Source organism: Lissotriton vulgaris, chromosome 11 (genome assembly GCF_964263255.1).
Source record: "Lissotriton vulgaris chromosome 11, aLisVul1.2, whole genome shotgun sequence".
Classification (NCBI taxonomy): domain Eukaryota; kingdom Metazoa; phylum Chordata; class Amphibia; order Caudata; family Salamandridae; genus Lissotriton; species Lissotriton vulgaris.
The window spans coordinates 956933683-956945727 of record NC_141699.1 but is presented as its reverse complement, the minus strand read 5'-3'; the positions used below and the strand labels follow the sequence as shown (position 1 = coordinate 956945727).

Below are 12045 nucleotides of genomic sequence, written 5' to 3'. Positions count from 1 at the left end.
GCTGAATCATTCTCTATGAAAAATGAAAAATCTTTATTGATGTGAAGCATTCATTAAATGTGACATATGAATTAGATTTGATAAAGCAGTGTTCCCAACGGTTGTTGGAAACATCCCCTGGCGCTTCGCTCAAATGTGGTTATGGTACTCCTCCAAATAAATTTGAAATCATAAATCTTGCCAGTTTTTCAAGAATAAAGTTTTTTATCAGTTCATCATTTCAAAATTCTTTTCCAAATAGTACATTTGAATATTTCTTTATATTCATTTATGAAATAAACTTTCATTCAGTCCAATGCATTTCGGGCTGAAAAGCCCTTCATCTGGGACATGAAAGTGTTATTCTTATCAGTGAGTTGAACAAGTTGGTGGACGCATTGGCGTCTCTTCAACACTCTAGCGCGGGTCTTTCTCACTCTGTCGCGTAGGGGATGTTTCCAACAACCGTTGGGAACACTGCTTTATTGATTCATTATTGACGTCCTGACAAGAGACGCCTCCCAAGCAGCTACCTCGCATTTGACTAATTTTGTTTAAAACATTAAAAGTCTTTCGTTTGAACTTTTCAAATATAAACTACGGGCAGTGCAACTCTCCACCCATTGAGTATGAATTAGAATTAGATTTGCCCATCATCAGTGAAAATGCTGCATTTGGTATGAGTGAATGTGTGCATAGTGGGGACATTGTTACCCATACTTAGTTGTTAATGATTGCTGTGCATTTCAGGCTGCATCAAAGTAAGAAAGGGGTTCTGAAACTAAAGTATTAAAACACAAAATGGGGGATAAGACAACTTATTGACGTCTGATACTGGATCTCTTATCTGCACTGCGTGCTGCTTGCTTTTATCATTATTTACATTTAACAGTGTTCACTTTCAGATTGTGTATGCTAGTTGTCAGGCTGAAGCAGAGGCTTTCCCCTGGTGATTAAACTTCAATACATCATTTCAATAAATGACCTGCATCTTCAGTCCATAAATGATTCAGTGTGAAATCATCTCATTCATGGTTTTCAAATAAAACCCCCCAAAGTGCACAGTCTTTCGTAATGCAATACGGGTAAACTCCTCCAGAATGTGATCAGCTCTAAAACCTTTTTCTCTGTACTTAAAATAAGAATTGCTGAAATAGACCTGGGAATGTATTATATTTTACTGATAAAATATGCATTTCGTCCTGTAGAAGAAGATTTACTAAATAGCCAATGTTATTACATTGTCACATAAAACATTGATTTAACTAAAGTGAAGACACGTTTGCCATAGGAATTATGTCTGACAATAACCTTTTTAAATGAATAAATATATTTACTGCGACTGAACCTTTTTTTTTTAATTAAAAAATATATTTACTGAAGTTTAACCTTGTAACAATGGCACTAGAATGCTTTAGGTGCGGTAGCTGTACATTTTTACATGCATTGTCTATTGACATCTATTGATAGACAATCAATACTGATTTGTGTTGATCAATGGTAGGGTGTAGGATTGTATTTCTCCTTATTAGAAAATGGTTTTGTGATACCAATAGTGCATGCTAAAGGAGAATCAGCGTTGCGAAAGCCAATAGGTCTCACAATAAGACCTACTGACTTTGCTAATGTTTTTTAGCAGTGCTGGACAGCATTGCGGCTGCTGTGCAGCATGGCAAAAAAAATATGATGAAGCAACCACTGCATCATTTTGTAGTTGCATGCATGTGTCCAGCATGCAGGTGTCTACAAAAGGATTTGAAATAGATAAAAAAAAATAGCACTAAAGTGCTGGTTTAAAATGTAGTGCAAAAAGTGCTTAAAAACATTAATGGAGGAGTGGGATGTGAGAGCGGGTTGAAAGGGGGCATGGTGTGCTGCAACACAGCAGACGTTGGGAGAAGTAACGCAGCAGGTGGGTGCTGGAAGAAGCAACATGGCAGGCGGGTTGAAGGAGAAGCAACAAATAATAGAGACAACGGGCAAAAGCGAGTGTGTTGGTACTATGAAGGGCAGAAGCACACGGGCAAGTGAGAGAAAGAAGAGTGCAGGTAGTGGAGAGAAGCAAATGGGCAGAAAGAGAGAGGGGAGAAAAACACACACACAAGGGAACCTTCTGGAAAACACATGAACTCTCGAGGAGTACCTATCCAAAAATAAGCAAAGTAGTTCCACTACAAATGAGCAGAGACCGCATGGAAGCAAGCCAATCAAAGAGATAGTGAGGAGGCTATTCTACATGAGAGGGAAAAACGCAAGACTAACAACAAACCCATCAAATAAGAATCAACCATATGAAAGTTACAGGAAAGTCAACCAACGGTAATCAATTAGTGGCTACATAGTGGCACAGCTGAAGGAGAGGAGTCAGTCTGCCCCAGGAGGCCCTCTTTTTGGGAGCAGCGGAGGTGTGCCAGTTTTGTCTGTCAACTACCACCATCCCCCTGCCCTGAGAACGTGTCATCCGTTGACTGCCACCCCCCCATAAACAAGTCATCTGACACCTCCCCCTGTTGGACACCCCCACTCTTACCTGCACTGTGCACAAACTTAGGGGCCGCCCAGGGTGGCAGTAGGTCTAGCTACAGGTTGTATTCAGTTAACCGCACTCCGTGTTTATATACACATGTGGCTGTCAGTGTTAATTCCGTGGGTGGTGCAATCGGGGTAATCCTCCTGAGTATGAGGATGAATTCTAGAAAGTGAGTTAATGCAAACCTCTATTCCAGAGGTGCATGCCTTCATGCACTCAATGACAATGTAGTTTTTGTAAATACTCAGTAATCAATTTGTTGAGGGAATTCTTTCTTTATTGGGTAGTACAATTTACCAATATTCTTGTTGCTTGTATCCAGTGGATGTGGTCTTATGTAATTACGTCATGACATTAATTAATCATAAATGAACATTTAACTCGGCCCAATGCATTTCGGGCGGGTGGCCCTTCGTCAGGGGCTCCATGACTGTAACATTAAGAAGATGTCAGGTTCAGAGCAGGACTGTAATATCATTAATGGCATTATTGTGTGATAAATCAATATATCCTACTGTACATGGTTTATCCAACAAGACTGTCACATTATTAATGGTATGAAGATCGTAATACTGATCCACAGTAGGTTAATACATCATACTGTGCGTGATAAAATTGTGGGTATTATGCGAGGACTCGTGAGTAATACTTGGGTGTTACTAATCATAAAAACCTTCAAATAACATGGTGCCTCGTGTGTTGTGGACAAAAGACGACCATGATAGCCCTCTGGCATGTACATGTGCTCACAGTGTGGGAATCATATCTCCATGTGAAAAAACGTAACATGCCGATGAGAGGTGATAGTTACCCGGGTTATCGATGAAATTGCAACGTAACAAGCACTTACGTAAGAGGTTAGGTTGTACTTGCAAAGACAGTAAACATGCTGTCAATGGCCGTAAACGTTCTGTCAATGACACAAAAGATAATTAATTATCTTGCGTAAAAAAGTCTCACGGCTCAAATACTCTTGCAAAGTGATTTGCTTACCTCTGAGAGAGTCGATAACTCGTATGTGGTTATCCGAGTTCTAAAACTGGGTTGGAGAAATGTAACCGCGCAAATTTAACCCAGAGGTGTTTTCGGCACCCGGAAGTGAATCGTATGCTCTGTGATGGTATTGGAAAACATAGTTTTCTGTGTGGTAATGAAGATAGACGAAAAACGTGAAACTTCGCAAATATATTCTGGTGCTCTTAATTTGACCAGATTGATAAAGAATGTGTTGGTAGAAACGTGGTGTACAATTTCATAAAAAGTGTGAAATGACGTGACATTAAAACCAGAGTGAAGAACAGTGGTGTAACTGACATAACATCCGGTGTATGAAAACCTGCGGGTCTGCTAAATCGGAATGTGGACTCCCCTAACTAAAAATCAAGGGCGGAAAATGTGTAATGGATGGTTGTAAAATGGCATGTAACCATGTAGTAGAAGGCAATTCTGTCATAATAGTAAATGTTGCATACATGATAATAAAGAAAAGCAATCTAAACACAAAGGTGCATGTGACCCACACTATGATGAATTCTCGGAAACATGATTTACAAAAAACAATTTTAATCACAACATTCATTTAGTCCTTTCGGGTTAACCGAGTCCATGAGGTTGATTCAGTATATTTCTCTTTGCAATAAGAATTGCGTATTGTTGCACCCCTGCATAAGTGGGACTTGTTCAAGGACTAAGAACCGGAGTTGACTTATGTTGCGCTGTGCAGCGTTGAAATGACTTCCAATCTGGAATTTAGGATTCCTTGTCCGGATGTTGCTTTTGTCTTCATTGAGCCGGATGCAAATTTTCCGTTAAGTTTCACCCACGTAGGCGGGACCACATGGTCATTTCAGCATATAAATAACATTTTGGCTGTTGCAATTGGCTGTGACTCTGAGTTTGATTTGTGTTCCTCGAGCGGGATGTCTGATGTTGGTATGTTTAATTATGGAATTACAATTGCCACAGTTTAAGCAAGGGACCGTTCCTTTGTATTCTGTTTCTTTACTTTGCGGTTGTTTATTGAGTATTTGTTTGATGTTTCTTGATCTGGTGTAGGCAAATCTGGATTGAATGTTGAATATGCCTTTAAAATCAGGTCCAGTACTTAGCATGGGCCAGAACTTTAAGATGATTCTTTCGATTTGATAACTTCTGGTCGAAAATTTGGAAATGAATACTCTTCGGTTCTCGTCCGTGTTCGAACGTGTGCTGTTCAACAATTCAGCACATGATTTTATTCCTGCTTTCTGGATAGCTGATTGTACAATTTGCTTCGGGTAACCCCGGTCTTTGAATTTTTTCATGCATTTTTCAATACTTGTTTTATATAGGTCATCATCCGACGATATTCTTTTCAGCCGAAGTAATTGGGAATATGGTAGGTGTTTTTCTTCATTACCACGCGGAAAACTCAGTCTGTTTTCCAATACCATCACACAGCATACGATTCACTTCCGGGGTGCCGAAAACGCCTCCGGGTTAAATTCGCGAGGTTACATTTCTTCAACCCAGTTTTAGAACTCTGATAACCACATACGAGTTATCTACTCTCTCAGAGGAAAGCGAATCGATTCGCACGAGTATTCGAGCCTTGAGTCTTTTTTACGCAAGATATTTAACCCGTTCCGTGCTGCAGTCAGCCAACGGCCGACGGGAGCACTACACCCCTAGTGCTGCCGTCGGCCAACGGCCGACGCAGCCCCGCCCACCCTTTCGAATGCCTGCACTGCGGCGGAAATACTGCTGCGGTAAGGCGTTAATTTTCTTTTGTGTCATTGACAGAACGTTTACGGCCATTGACAGCATGTGTCTTTGCAAGTACAACCTAACCTCTTACGTAAGTGCTTGCTACATTGCCATTTCACCGATAACCTGGGTCACAATCACCTCACATCGGCATGTTACGTTTTTTCACATGGAGATATGATTCCCACACCGTGAGCACCTGTACATGCCAGAGGGCTATTATGGTCTTTGTTCATCTAAAACACACGAGGCACCATGTTATTTGAAGGTTTTTATGATTAGTAACACCCAAGGATTACTCACCAGTCCTCGCATAATACCCACAATTTTATCACGCAAAGTATGATTTATTGGCATACAGTGGATCAGTATTATGAACTTCATGATACCATTAACAATGTAACAGCCTTGTTGGATAAACCATGTACAGTAGGATATATTGGTTTATCACTTAATAATGCAATTAATGATATTACGGACATGTTCGGAACCTGACATTTTCTTATTACAGTCACCGAGCCCCTGAAGAAGGGCCACCCGCCAAAAATGCATTGGGCAGAGTTAAATATTCATTTATGATTAATTAATGTTATGATGTGTAAGACCACATCCACTGGATGCAAGCAAAAATAAGATTGGTAAATTATACTGCCCAATAAAGAAAGAATTTTCTCAACAACCTCTGAGTTAGAGGTTTGCATTAGCTCACTTTCTAGTAGGTCTAGCTACGCCACTGGGGCCACAAGCCTCTGTTTGTACTTAGTAAGCCACAATATATTTTTCGAAACCTTTACACAATGTGCTCGACCTAAAAATTAACATGCACATTCCGCCTTTCATTGCACAGTATTAGGCAAGGTTCTTCATTTATTTAAAAAAATTCACTACTTTAATGATGCACTGGATTGCTGGTTTAAAAAATAAGCTTTCAATAGATTTTCCTCTACTGAGATTTCAGAAGAACATCCATCTGCTGCTGTTTACATCATTGGGGAGCTGGTACAATAATGTGTATCGTTTATACTCGTTAGGCTTTTCCAAAGTGTATATTTTAGTGTCATCAGAGTGTAGTGAAATATATAAGTCCTATATTGCACCACCCACAGAGATAAACTGTTGCTTTCTGGGAATTTCAGATGTACTTGACACAATCCTCACATTGAAAAGTGTATTACACTACTGCTATCTTTCCTAGAATTGATACAGTGCAGTATGTGTTTCCGTATTGTAGAGGTTGTCAAAAAAGTAAATGAATTCTTTTTCTGGCTTAATAGTGCCAACACATGCTGCCTTTATCACTTTGTCCCACTTGGTAACAATAAATGCCATTATGAGAATACCCTCCAGACATTTATCTATCGATTCAAAGGGGCCATAAACCCAGCACAATGGCTGGTAAACTGGCACGCCCTCCTAATTACAAGAATTATTTTTTCAGGAACTACCATATTCTGACCTATATCTGTCAAAGAAAATTATTTAATTTTCATGTTTGTGAACCATAAACTCAAAGAGGTTATATATGGTTACATTCACTTTTTAAAATCAGTTTTTCGCCTGCAAACCCAACCATATTTCGTTATTTTTCTTTTGCTACATGGTATAAATTATGTTTACCTCCTTAAGAGACATATCTTAAACTCTTAACAGAATACTATTCAGCTAATACTATAACTGCTCTTCTTTGTTGTTTTTACATTTTCGTGTTGTACATCAAATTAGTTTTGCACTAGACAATAATATCATATGCTTTACATCATGTTCCCATTGTTAAGGCACATTCTGGCACCTGCATCAACAATGCCTTTTGCGATTCCTTATTAGCGAAAAATAAGGATTCACTAATAAGGAATAGCAAAAGGCTATGCATGTAGAAATTGCTTAAAAAATAGCGGTTTCTAAACATTCCTTAATTGCGACTCGCAAATTGTGATTAGCAATTAAGGAATACCTCCCCATTTATTCCTATGGGCCTAGAGGCCCATAGGAATGAATGGGAAGACATTCTCAATTTTACGATTCTCAATTAGAGATTCACAAATTGAGAATGCAATTTCAAAGATGCCAGGGTGTCAAAAGGACACCCTGTTGCTCCCCTGAAATCTGCATATGAGTACATCTTGCACACACATGCCCCAAGGGCATGTGAGTGTGTAAAATGGAACTTTGAAAAATGCACTTAGTGCATTTTTCACAGTTTTTGCAAATTACCGTAAAGTTCAACTTCATGGTAATTTGCTCCATTATTAGCGAAATCGCTAGTTTTTTACTTTAATGCATTGCATTTAGAGAATCTCAATTTGCGATTCCTTAAATGCAATGGCAATTTGAGTAATCGCAATTAAGAGATTACTTAAATTGCGATTTTTGCATTCGGGATGATGCATCCCAAATGCAAAAATACAGGTCGCAAAGGGGCAGATTCTGAGAATCTGCCTGCTTGCAACCGGTTTTTGCTTTGATGTGATCCAGCGGGCCAAGAGAAATTCAGTGTCATATGTACAACTCTACACCACAATACTCACCATAATTTATAAATTTATCACTAGGCCCATAAATGCCTGAGACATAATTAGACCAACTGAATCATATGACCAAATTAATCATAAACACATTATTGCATTTAATTAAGTCTAAATCATAGGCAATGGATTAACTAATGGTAACCCAAAGAAACAAACAAGTCCAGCTTGTCATTTCAAAATCTATTTTATTAACTTTATTATTAAGCAAAATGCATTTTTAAGCATAAACTCTTTTATTAGCATTTTTATTAAGCAAAATTATTTATTAGAAAGGCACATTAGACTGACAGTTCAAATTCAAACCAGCATGATCATATGCTCAAACATTTAGTAAAATTCTTTAAACTCTATTTCCCTAACTTAGCTAAAGGGAAAACCTAAGAGAAAAAGTAAAGTCTCAATGGATCTTACGTGAAAAGAAAGTCCAATAGCATCTCTGGAGCACAGAAACGAACGAACAGTGCTCTTAGCAAGGGGGCAATTTTTATACCTTTTTCCTATCTAAAACTAACTAAAAGAATACAAATATTCGAGCAAGACAAAACACGATTGGTCCAGGACATCATCCGATGAAGTCATACGACTCTCACATAGCAAAAGTCACGTTTCTTCAAGAGCGGCATTGTTCATAGTTTATGCGTGTCACAGGCTTCCCGAGAGTTGCAACATTAAGCAAATTATTTCCTCCGTCCAAGCCTTTCCGCCGCTGAATATCCTGTCCTTTACCATGGAAGCTGAATCAAATGTCCTTAGCTTCCACACGGCCTTGCTTACGAATCTCTTTCAAAGAATTATTGTAGAAAAATATTTCCACATTCAAACGTTGCTGTGCAAGGCCCAACTTTTGACAGAGCTCCGGACATCCATTTTAGAAATAGGCCAAAGGCCTTTTTTAGCATGAGTCTAGTATGCAAGGAAACACAAGACCATAATTAATTCAAGAAATGATACTTTTTCTGTTATCCACCCCCTTTACTAAAATTAACCCATTAGACTATGTTACCTAGCTTTGCATACAAAAGATAAACAAAACACAAACACATGAGACGACATAACATAAACAAAAGCACATTCAAAAAGAATGCACATGCTATTATTTAAAACAGCCGCAGTTAATGTACAACAAAACGAAAGACAAAGTAAATGTATTATTTAGAGCAGAATGACGAACATGACAAGAACACAAATGATTAAACCTGCGTGTTCATGTAGATGCACATTACTCTAGGTTGTGTCAGTACAAAAACGTGCAAATCATGCAACACTCATTAGTAAATTAAAATTATGAAAGTTTCATAACTGCGTACTTTAATTCAGAATTTATTCTGAAAGTCCGCTCCATCCACCCCCTCATCTGGTGATTTTAAAATCACCTAATCAACCCAACATTTATACTAAATTTTACTTTTTAGTAATGTCATATAATGATCTCTCTCTGTATTAGTAAATCTAAACTCCTGTTTCATCAGTCTGTCTGTAACTCTCATATTGAGCCCTGCAAAATTCATCCATTTCCATCTCCTTCTCTTGAGCTTTTCTGAGTTTATAAATCCTCTTTTTCTCCCTCACATGCTTCTTTCTCTTGTAAATCATGCAACTGATTTTTAACAAAAGTGTCACTATAACAATAACTATTACAGGGTAAAGCACTTTGCCAATGATTGAACTGCCAATGTCTGCAAACCACTCTTTGATTGCCCCAAATAGTTTTGCCAAACGTTCAGAAAAACTGTCACTTTCCATGGGTTCTACTTCTGAGTGAATTTCTGTAATATTCTTGATTAATAATTCTATGTTCTGACTCTTATCCGGGATATATGTGCAGCAATGCTGAACATGCAAAATCCCACAGACCCCTCCCTCTTTTGCTAGGAGGATGTCTAACGCAAGCCGGTTTTGCATAACCATGCTTCTGGTAGCAATGAGCTCTGTATTGACCAACTGGAAACCACCTGCAGTATCAGTGGACAACCTGTCAACAATTGTGGAAACCTTTCTGATTTTAATCGCATTCAGGGTAATTCCTACCATAGGAATTATTGCACCAAATATATCTCCCATGATTTCTGAAAAGCTTTCTCTTTTAAATCTATTCAGGTGTTTGCCAATTTCAAATGATCCTTCTCCATTTCTGTCAACATGAAAAATCTTAGGAAAGACAAGACCAAGGTAACATGTACCATACCAATGGTCAGGAAGACTGAAATATGCTTTGTTTCCACAAACAAAATAAATTCCTGGGAAAATTGGGTCTTTACCACCTTTAAATACCCACCCCCCTACAAACACTATCCTCACACTGGCGTGCACCGACAAAATAATTGTCGTAAAGCGTGCTATCTCTTCTAATGCAAAGCTTTCCAGCAACTGGTTCATCTATATGAATAGCAGCATATCTATTTTCACCATTAAGCTTCTCATCCTCGATTTGCCAAAACTTGGATTTAGTTTGTTTCAGCATTTCATTCCTTTTATAAATTGCTCTCCTCTCCTCAACTTGATCAAGGAAAGATCTTTCTTCATCCCTCATTTTGCAAGTTAAATTATTCTTGTAAGCGTACTCGTAGGTGGGTTCATTTGTCACTAGGAAAAATTCCCTCATCAGCTTAGCAGGCCTAACTTTGTTAAGACTATGCACAATTTTTAAGTTAGCAAAAATCTCATCAAAATCTGAATAATAGTATTCCAGTCGATCTGTTTGATAGAACAAGCTTGATATAACACTGCATGTTATTCCATAAGGAAGGGGAAGCATATTATACTTGACCCCTTCAGAAACTGAAGTAGGAAGCTTAACACACACATAACAATCCTTAACATCCATGACTCTAACATACTCCGATAGGAGTCTGGAAAAAGAATTAGTAGAAAAATCTCCAACAGATCTGTCCTGATGGATATCTGGTTTATGCTCAATAACTCTATTAGTTTTGCCTGCAACATCTCAATCAACTTGTTTAGATTCAGCTTTGCTTGTCATATTTATCTTGGAATCTTCTCTATTAATGCCAAAAGGAAAGATGACTGCTAAAACTAACCAAACTAGAATAATTAAAATCACACAAATAGAAGACATTTTACAACATCTTCTAAGAATTGGCACACCTAGAATTATCAATATTAGGCATTTTACTCAGCTCAAACTAAACAAAAACAAAAATTTAAAACACAAAAATTTAAAACTTGATATCAATAATTTTAAATTAGTTAGTATGTGTAATAAACTATGTGTAATAAACTATGTGTAATAAACTACACACCCTCCTCTTTTAATTTTTTTTTAGTAACCTTCTAACAGCTTTTCTTCGACCTTGCGTCCATAAAAAGTATTCAGCTAACACAATTTCTTCGACCTTGTGTCACCTAACACAATTTCTTCAGCCTTATGCCAAAAGCAAACCTCAACTTAAAGAAAACTAAACCTTAATCATTGTCACTATTTTCTTCCAAATTTTCCTGACTGCTACTACTAACCTCAACTACTGGTGGTATGATGATATAGGCCCACTCTGGAGACTTGTACTTTTGATTAGGCTTCAATGGTCTTTTACTTTTTCTATTAATTACTTCAATTTTCTTTCCAACTTGTTCTTTTTTGTCTGATTCACTCCTTTGACTAGATATTTCGTTGACCTGTTCTTTCGATCTGTTGACAAGTTTGAATTTCAAGTCTTCTTTTGGCCAGACATCACCTTTTCTCAAAAGCTTCTTTTTAGGCTCAATTTCATTACATTCAGTTTTCCAAGCTCTTTTTCTGAACCTTCTTATTTCAGACTCTTCATCACTATCATCCGAATCAGTTTCAGAGATTTCAATACTGTATCTAGGAACTTCTTTACTCAGCAGCTTCACTCCGTTAGGAACAACATCTCTGTAGCTGGTACTTGGCAATTCATCCTCTTCTTCCGGAATTACTTCTAACTTCCCTGTTCCAGATTTCCCGTTCCTGCTTTCAGAGCTTCCAATCTGCTTTTCAATACTCTCCTGGTCTTGAACCTCTTCTGACAGTTTATTCTTCAGTCCTCTTTTCTAGAGCATCTTCATCATTCTCCGAATCAACAACAACGATGTCTAGATCTTTTTCATTTGATGCTTGATTTGGTTCTGAGTTTTCCAGATGTCGACTTCTCTGTCGATCTTCAGAATCTGGATTGTCAGGTTCTTCTTCTTCTGAATCTGAATCTGCTGTAGTCTCGTCACTATCTTCGTCAGGGTTATCAGGTGCAGGTACACGAATGGTATGACTTGCACGCACCCACCTTTTCG

General features: G+C 38.0%; 1 protein-coding gene across 2 annotated transcripts in view; it reads left to right on the top strand.

Annotated features, from left to right (window-relative positions):
- PLCH1 (phospholipase C eta 1) overlaps positions 1-12045 on the top strand; it is an 897070-nt gene that overhangs the window by 403416 nt on the left and 481609 nt on the right. The window lies entirely within an intron of this gene.